At 46.9% G+C, this 8,700-nt stretch overlaps 1 pseudogene; it reads left to right on the top strand.

Moving 5' to 3' along the window:
• Positions 1–3,270: 3,270 nt before the first annotated feature.
• LOC103598995 lies at positions 3,271–3,753 on the top strand (annotated as a pseudogene).
• The last annotated feature ends 4,947 nt before the right edge of the window (positions 3,754–8,700 follow it).

The raw sequence follows: 8,700 nt of genomic DNA, 5'->3' as shown, positions 1-8,700 counted from the left end.
GGATGTGGGGAGATGTGAGGAAAGGGATTGAGAAAGAGGTCTAAAGCCTCATGCAATTGTGTTCTAAGGGTCATGAGTGTTCTGTGATGAGAGTGGCTGGATTTAAGGGAGGGCATGTTTTGTGATGAGAGTGGCTGGATTTAAGGGAGGGCAAGGTTTAAAGGAGAGCTGGGAGTTTTCAATGAAAGTAAGGTGAATAAGTTGTAGGCGGGAAAGGGAGAGAATTGACTTGGCCTTATGGCTGAGAGGGTCTTGACTGTTGTTTAAAAGCTAGTTTAGAGCTTCCTTGTGTTAAAAGGGTGGCTGCCGCCAAGGCCCATAAACAGGGGTCCCATCCCCAGGTTGTGGTATCAAATTGTTCAGAGAGGTATGTAACTGGGGAGAAAATATCTCCTGCCTCTTGTCCCAAAACCCTGACTGCCAATCCTTGGGTTTTGGTGACATATAGGATAAAAGGATGGGATAGGTTTGGGGAGGGATAGAGCTGAGGCTGCAAGGAGGGCAGCTTTTAATTGCTGGAAGGGAGAATGAATGGGCTTTGTGGGATCTAAGGGAATGGCAGGATCCCCTTTGGCTGCCTCATAAGGTGGTTTTGTAGCATTCCAAAGTTAGGAATCCATAGGCGAAGATACCCTGCAAGCCCCAAGAGAGAAAGGATTTCACTCATTATGGTAGGAGTAGGGAGTTCAGAAACTAGACTCTTGTGATCCACTGTTACTTCTCTGGTATTGGGGGTGAGGTGGACTCCCAAATAGGCAACTGAAGGAGAAGAAATTTGGGCCTTGCTGGGGACACTTGATATCTCCTGGGGGCCAGGAAATTAAGGAGAGCAACAGTGTAGGCCTGTGAATCCTCATAGGAGGGGCTACAAAGGAGGTCATCCACATATTGTATTAAAGTGCTAGAGGTTGGAGACGTTCAGGTAATTCTTGATCTAAGGCCTGGATGGAAAAGTGGGGTCTATCCTGAAACCCCTGAGGTAGCACTGTCCAGGTGAGTTGTTGGGAATGACATGTGTCAGGATCAGTCCTGTACTAAACAGTATGAGCCATTAGGCTTTATAACCAGAAGGGTGGGTGTGTTGAAAGGTGAGCGGGTAGGCCATAAGAGATAAGAAGAAAGGAGTTTGTGTATGACGGGTTTTAAGCCTATTAGGTGTTTGTTAATGATGGGGTACTGTGGGACATCAGGGAACAAAGAGGGGTTCAGCAACTTAACAAGGATAGGGGAGTGGTGCATAGCAATGGAGGGAGAAGAAGTGTCCCATACTAGGGTTTAACCTTGTCTGAGGGGAAGGGGAAGGTGGAAGCCTCAGGGGCCAGGTCTGGGTACAGCCTGTAACAGGAGTATTGTAGCTGGAGTTAAAGTGTTTAGGGTAAGAGTAGCTTTGAATTTGAAAAGAATGTCCCATCCCAGTAAGGGGGTTGGGCATTGAGGCATTATTAAAAATTTGTGTTTGAATTGGGTGTGATGTAGGGTGCAGGAAAGGGCTTGAGTGATCCGCGGGTAGTATTCTGATCCCGTGACCCTTACTATTGTGATAGAGGATGGGGTAGTTGGTCCTCCATATTTAGGAAGGGTAGAGTAAGTGGCCCCTGTATTGATGACAAAAGAGATAGGCTTACCTGCCACGAGGTGAGTTACCATGGGCTCAGACATGGTGACCTCCATGGGGGCCTTGGGCCCTGGGCATCATCAGTCCTCCTCCTGGGCAAAGCTGAGAAGCTCCAGTAGGGATGGCCATGAAGCCAAAGGCTGTGGGTTGGGGACCGGGCCACTCCCTCTCTGGCAAGTGGAACAGTCAATCCCCCAGTGATATGGCTGTTTGCAGTGAGGACAGGGCCTGGAAGGGGGGCCTGGGGTTACAACAGACCCATACCAAGTGGCCCAGTTGACCGCATTTGAAGTGGTTCCTGGGTGTCTTGCCTCTTGAGGCAGCCAGCTTTGGAGTACGTGAGCCACAGATGGCATTAGCCAGGAGCTGGTATTTGGCCTGATCTCTTTTACAGTTTTTTCAAATATCAGGGGCTGATTGGGTAATGAAATGAGAGTGTAAGAGGACCATGCCTGCAGGGGAGTTTGGGTCTATACGTGTAAGGGGGCCTGGGGTTAGAATGGGCCCATGACGAGTGGCCTGACTGACCATATTTGAAGCAGTTCTTGGGTGCCTTGTCCCTAGAGGAAACCAGCTTTGGAGTGTGTGAGCCTCAGATGGCATTAGCCAAGGAGTTGGTATTTGGCCTGATCTCTTAAACCAGTCCTTTTTCTCCTCCTCCTCCATATTGTAAAAAAACCTTGAAAAGTGTGCTGAGGAGGTAGTGTAAAAGGCCATGCCTGCAGGGAAGTTTGGATCTATATGTGTGTATTTATGTAGGGCCTCAGAGAGGTGGGTTAGGAACTTGCTGGGATTTTTGTTGGATCTCTCTGTAATCTCTCTAATCTTGTCATAATTGACTGACTTGTGAGTAGTATTTTTGGAGGCCATAAATCAAGTGTGTGATCATGTTATCCTGGAGAGCCCATTCCCTGTGGCAGGCCTTGTGGTCCCAATTTGGATCTGTGCAATGGACTGCAATATCTCCCACTGGCCACCTGTTATTTTGAGCATGAACCTCATCTGCCTGTTAATGGGCCACCATCCAGACCTGCCACCTACTTTCAGGGGATGGATATGTGTCTGGGTCAGACTGGAACGATCCCAGTCATTTTTTGACTTGGAAAAGGTCTGAAAGAGAAAAGGGGATATGTACCCAGACAAATCCTTTCATCCCTGCCACTTCACGGAGGGGGTATAAAGGAGCTGGAGCTGAGGCAGGGTTGTTATCTGACAAAGGGGGAGAAGGATAGGGGGGTTGGGTGGCTGAGGGAGAAGAGAGGGAAAAGGTGGAAGGGCTGGTGAAGGATTTGGAGCATAAGGAGGTAGTCAAGGTGGCCTGAATGAGGAGCAGGGTAGGCTGATGGATTAAAAGATTAATCTGAGTCCACAAGGGGAGGTCGGGCATGAGCTAGGAGACTTTGAGATGTAGGACAGATTTGACAGAGAGAAGGACACATTCAGAGATAGAAGAAGGCTTGCTGTTTCAGTGACAAAAGTTGTCTAGGAGAGTATCTAAATTGAGAGTGCCATCTTGTGGTCACCAGGATCCATTGTAACGAGGCATTAGAATATTAATGTCTCCCTGGAGGCTGAGAGGTTGTCCAGGAGACAGCCTAGATGCATAGAGCATGGAGTACATTAGAAAATGAGACGTTTGGCCTCCGCAGGGGGCGATGCTGCAGCGCGGCTGTGGGCTGAGACAGCTCCGGGGAGGACCCGGCGCTCGGGCCTCCGCTCGGCTCCTTTCTGGCCCCGAGATGCCTAAAAAAGTTGGTGCGACGAAGAAGGGTAAAAGCCAGAGCAGAGAACCGGAGAGACCACTTCCTGCCTTAGGTCCTGTGACAGTGATCCTAAAGGCTGTGTCGTCATAGCCATCCATGCCAAACCTGGCTCCAAACAAAATGCTGTAACAGATTTGACAACTGAAGCCGTAAATGTAGCTATTGCAGCACCTCCATTAGAGGGAGAGGCTAATGCTGAGCTCTGTCGCTACCTTTCCAAGGTCTTAGAACTCAAAAAGAGTGATGTGGTTTTGGATAAGGGTGGTAAATCTCGTGAAAAGGTTGTGAAGCTCTTGGCCTCTGCAACTCCAGAAGAGGTCTTGGAGAAGTTAAAAAAGGAAGCTGAAAAAAAATAAAAACAAAACATGAAAAATACATTTTTGGTAGGGCTGGCCTGTGGCTCACTTGGGAGACTGTGGTGCTGATAACACCAAGTCAAGGGTTAAGATCCCCTTGCTGGTCATCTTTAAAAAAGCAAAAAAATACATACTTGGGAAACTTTTTTATTGCTAGTGATGAAGATGCTATTGAATAGAAAAATATATTTAAATGCACAGAAGAACATGGGAGAAAAATATATGTATATTCACATAAGAATAAGACTAAAAAAGGTAGAAATTTTAAAAGTACAATGAGAAAAACAGGTTCTAAAATCCCTGACCACAAACAGCTTGGAACATGTTATTCTGATTTCATGGCATTACAAAATAACAGAGCTGGAAAGGATACTCAAGATGACCTGATTTAACTCCTTCCATTCTATTATGGGGGTTCTGATATCCAGAAGCTGAGAGACTTGAATTCAAGATCACATCATGCAAGATGCCAACTAGAACCCAGGTCCTTTGACTCCTGGTTAAATGCAGTTTATCATGATTGCACATTAAAGTAAACATGTCTCCACAATTTCTGGAATTCTGGGAATTGCCTTCCAATCCAGCTTACAAGTTACAGAGAAAAACCTATCACACTGCTTTGTAGTCTTACCTTATATTTTAGGATGCTTATCTAAATGCAAAAAATCTTTTTACATCTTTTAAAAACTATATTGCCAATTTTGTGAAAAAGTAAATGAATAATCAAGACTTGTTTTTTAATATTATTTTTTTTTTGAGAAGTCACTGAATTTTCATCCTCCTCAGTGGTAACTTGCAATTATCAAATCCAGTAGTTCTTATGAATCTCCAAAGATCTTTAAAAGAAGAAAAGGAACTGGAAGCTATGTACAGTATTTGTAAAGCTTATCAGAAATCACATCTATATTAAAGTTGCAAAAGCTGATAATAAATATATTTTTATGTAAAAAAAAAAAAAAGAAAATGAGACGTTTAGGGCCGGCCCGGTGGCGCACTGCTACAGTGCACCGCTTGGGAGTGCGGCGGCGCTCCCACCGAGGGTTCGGATCCCACATACAGACCGGTTCCCGCTCACTGGCTGAGCGAGGGGCGGGCGCAGCACCGAGGGTTGCAATCCCGTTGCTGGTCCCGGTCCGGTACGGGCGCGACACTGAGGGTTGCGATCCATTGCCGGACACGAAAAAAGAGACAAAAAGGAAAAAAAAAAAGAAAATGAGACGTTTAGGTTTGGGTTGTGAGGATCCCATTTAGAGGGTGAGAAAGGGAACAGGCAGTCCTTGTAGAAGAAGAGTGCCAACAAAGAGCATCCTCTTTGCTGTCCACCTTCTTTTTGAGAAAAAAGCCACCAACTGGCTAGAGGAGCATCCTCCAATAGCTGGGGGGCATGAGAAGAGTTCCCCTAGCCAGGTGCCTGGGCTTCAAGAATGAGAGCACAAGTCAGGGGAACCGAGATGAGAGAGGACTGACCCACTGACTCAACCTGAATTTAGGCCGATGTTGGATGCATTGGTCTGAAACAATAAAAGGAGAGAGTCCCAGAGGTACCCAGTTCGGCAGGTCCAGGAAGGGTGGCTGTGGCCCAGTCGACCCAAGAGAGGGGATTATCCAACAGTCCAGCCAAAACCCTTTCTGGGTTTTGGCACCAAAATGAAAGAAAGTGAGCCGAGACACCGGGTACCAATCAAGCTTTATTAAAGGAAAAGAATCTGTTGGGCTGTGCTCAAAGTGGACAGCAGCCCAGGGCTGCCCTCAAAATGGAGGACAGCACCAGGTGTGGTGGTGAAAGAGCTTATATAGTGCACCAATGGCTGGCTGGTACCATCAAGGAGGGGCATTATGCTAATGTGGAAGCTATGCAACCAGGGTGGAGAATAGTGCCTTTGCAGAAGTAAAAGAGTTTCTGTTTAAGTCACAAGGCTTCTCGTAAAGGGAAGGGGGGAGGTTGGTGCTGAAGTGGAAGACAAGGCTGGTGGCTATTTTGTGCTTATTGTGTGCACAATGGCTCCAGTCACATCCAAGATCCATCAGTTATGACACCTGTGTTTGGGTCCTCAACCAGCTCCTACAGCAGGAGAGTCTGTCCTCCCTTGTCTCTGCACACAGGAGGCGGGCATGTCACTGCCAGTGTTGTAGACAGAACCATGCAAAGGATGGTGCATGGACCTGGAGGGGGATGCAGAGTGCCTGCAGGCTGCCCCACATCAGTGTGGGAAGTGAAGGCTCACTCACAGGTGCCAAGGGCTCTCACCTGGGGTGGTTTTAAAAGCCAGGCATGGCTGATGGAATGCAAACAGTGCCGCCACAGTGGAAGATGGCATGGCATTTCTCAGAAACTTGAAAAAGACTTCCTGGTAAATTTCCAGTGGGGGTTAACATCCCATCCTTTTTTTTTTTTTTTTTTTGTCTTTTTTCCGTGTTGCCCCCGTACCGGACCGGGGACCGGCAACGGGATTGCAAACCTTGGCGTTGCTCCCGCGCCTTGCTCAGCCAGTGAGCGGGAACCGGTCTGTATGTGGGATCCGAACCCTCGGGCGGGAGCGCCGCCGCGCTTCCCAAGCGGCGCACTGTAGCAGTGCGCCACCGGGCCGGCCCAACATCCCATCCTTTGAAATCCTCACTTTCAGGGTGAAGTCTGTATTTTCTTATTTGAGGTTCAAGTACTTGTAGGGGCCGAGGGAAGACAACTCCTTCAAAGCCCTGAAGGTTCTCTGGAAAATCACTTGATAAACACAGATTAATATGAAGAAATGGCATAACAAATTTTATTTGATCATATGCTTACGTGACATGGGAGCCTTCAGAATGAAGACCCAAAGATGTAGGGAGAACTGTCCATCTTTATGCTTAGATTCTGTGAAGCAGGCACAGCATATAGAAATATGATAGGATGGAAGGGTATGACCTAATGCAAATGCACTGCAGGGGTGCCCAGCACGGCCTGTGTGTTCAGATTCCTCTTGGCCTCTCTGTGCAGTGCACCTTCCTCTCGGGCATGGGACAGAACCCTCTGGAATGGGGGTCTTATGACCTACAATCAGACAAGGTATGTCAGAGGATTTCTTTATGGCAGCCCCAAGACAGAGAGGCCAGGGAAGATTAGAGCATTTCTGTGACCTGCCTTGGGGAAGAGGGAGTCTAGTTTCCATGGCTTGCCTCAGGGGACACTGAGGCTGAGACAGGAGGGCAGGAGAAGGTCAGAGGAGAATTTTGCTCTTGAGGTTGCTCAGAGGCCTTCACTTTGGGTTATCACTTTCTGGACCCCAACATTCTCTTTTTCTGTTTTTATCTTGCTTTAAGTCAGAAGTCACAAACATTATTCTTTACTTAAGGAAGAGACTTTCTGTTTTTACAACGTATATAATGTTGGGAGCATTTCAGAACAGTTCTGTTCTCTCGTGGTCTGCTATGCTGCCTGTGATGACAATATTACAACACACATGACTATTTGAGAACTCTCGTTAGGTAATTAATGTATGCCTTCCTGTTTACAAATGCCTGGGGCTTTTTTCCACTTCAAAAAAATTTTTTTATTGTGGTGAAATACCCATAACAAAGTTTACCATCTCAGCCATTTTCAATGCACAGTTCAGTGGCATTAAGTACATTCACTATCATTAAGTACTTTGCAACCATCATCACCATCCACCTCCAGAACTTTTCATCTTCCCAAACTGAAACTCTGTCCGCAGCAAACACCAACCCCCCATCCTCCCCCACCAGCCTCTGGCAACCACCCTTCCTCTTTCTGTCTCTATGGATGTGACTCCTCTAGGTACCCCATGTAAGTGGAATCACACAGCATTTGTCGTTTTGTGACTGGCTTATTTCACTTAGAATAATGTTCTCAAGATTCATCCATGTGGTAGCATGTGTCATAATTTCCTTCCTTTTTAAGGCTGAGTAACATTCCATCGTGTGCATAGACAACATTTTGTTTACCCATTTGTCCCTCAATAGACCCTTGGGTTGCTTCCACCTTGTGGCTATTGCAAATAATGCTGTTGTGGACACAGGTGCAAATATCTCTTCGAGTCCCTGCTTTTGCTTCTACTGGGTCTGTGCCCAGCAGCCACACTATTTCCTGTTCCCAGCAGCAGTGCCCAAGGCTTTCTCCACGTTGCTCTCTCTTCTGTTGATAGTAGTCATCTTAATGAGTGTGAGGTACAAATGCCTGGTTTCAAAAATAAACGAAAAGAAACAAACAAGAGAAGAAGAAAGAAAAGAGGGATGGCTGGTTAGCTCAGTTGGTTATTGTGGGGAAAATAGGATAATTTAGTCAGACTCCCTTGGCTCAGGTCTGGTTGGGGGTCAAGCAGCACATTTCTTGTAAACAAGTTGTGTGTGAGTGGAGTGAGTGCGCACCTGCACCCATGTAGCTTTTTAGTTTGCTGCTATTGTGTGCTCTACAGTTTGTGAAGCAAGTTGGCTGGCAGAGAGCTCATATCTAAAAATAGAGCATGTTTACTCTGCTGGCAGCTGCTCAGTTTTTCTTTGGACTTTGCTGGTAGCAATTGAGTTTCTGAGTTTCTCTTTGGACTGTTTAACTCTTAGACGTGTGTGTGCTGAATAAAGACAATTCTTTCTTCACCTACAGCTCCAAGGACTTTTTTGCCAGTTACACGGCTTGTAGACCTGTGTGTGAAAGGTTTGTGAATGGGCTTGAGGGGTCTGTGAGCACCAGAGACCCAGCCCTAGCTCTCCAATTGGTGTAGTCGGCAGGATTCTAAGCAGGTACAGGAACCAAGAAGCCTTTGGAGAAGGAGGAAATGTGGCTACTTTTGAATATGTTGTGCCCCATGGCCACTTTCCTGTTGACTGGGATCTGGGTGCTGCTCACTGTACTGCAAGTCAGCATAGACCAGGCACTACAGCAGAGAGCCCCTTGGGAGGGGGAGGAAATATGACTATCCTTGAGCATGTGGTGCCCAGTGGCCACTATTCTGCTGATTGGAGCCTGGCTATGCTG

The sequence above is a fragment of the Galeopterus variegatus genome, unplaced genomic scaffold (genome assembly GCF_000696425.1).
Source record: "Galeopterus variegatus unplaced genomic scaffold, G_variegatus-3.0.2 Scaffold2823, whole genome shotgun sequence".
NCBI lineage: Eukaryota > Metazoa > Chordata > Mammalia > Dermoptera > Cynocephalidae > Galeopterus > Galeopterus variegatus.
Note: the sequence above shows the minus strand (reverse complement) of the source record. Positions and strands in the feature narration are given on the sequence as shown.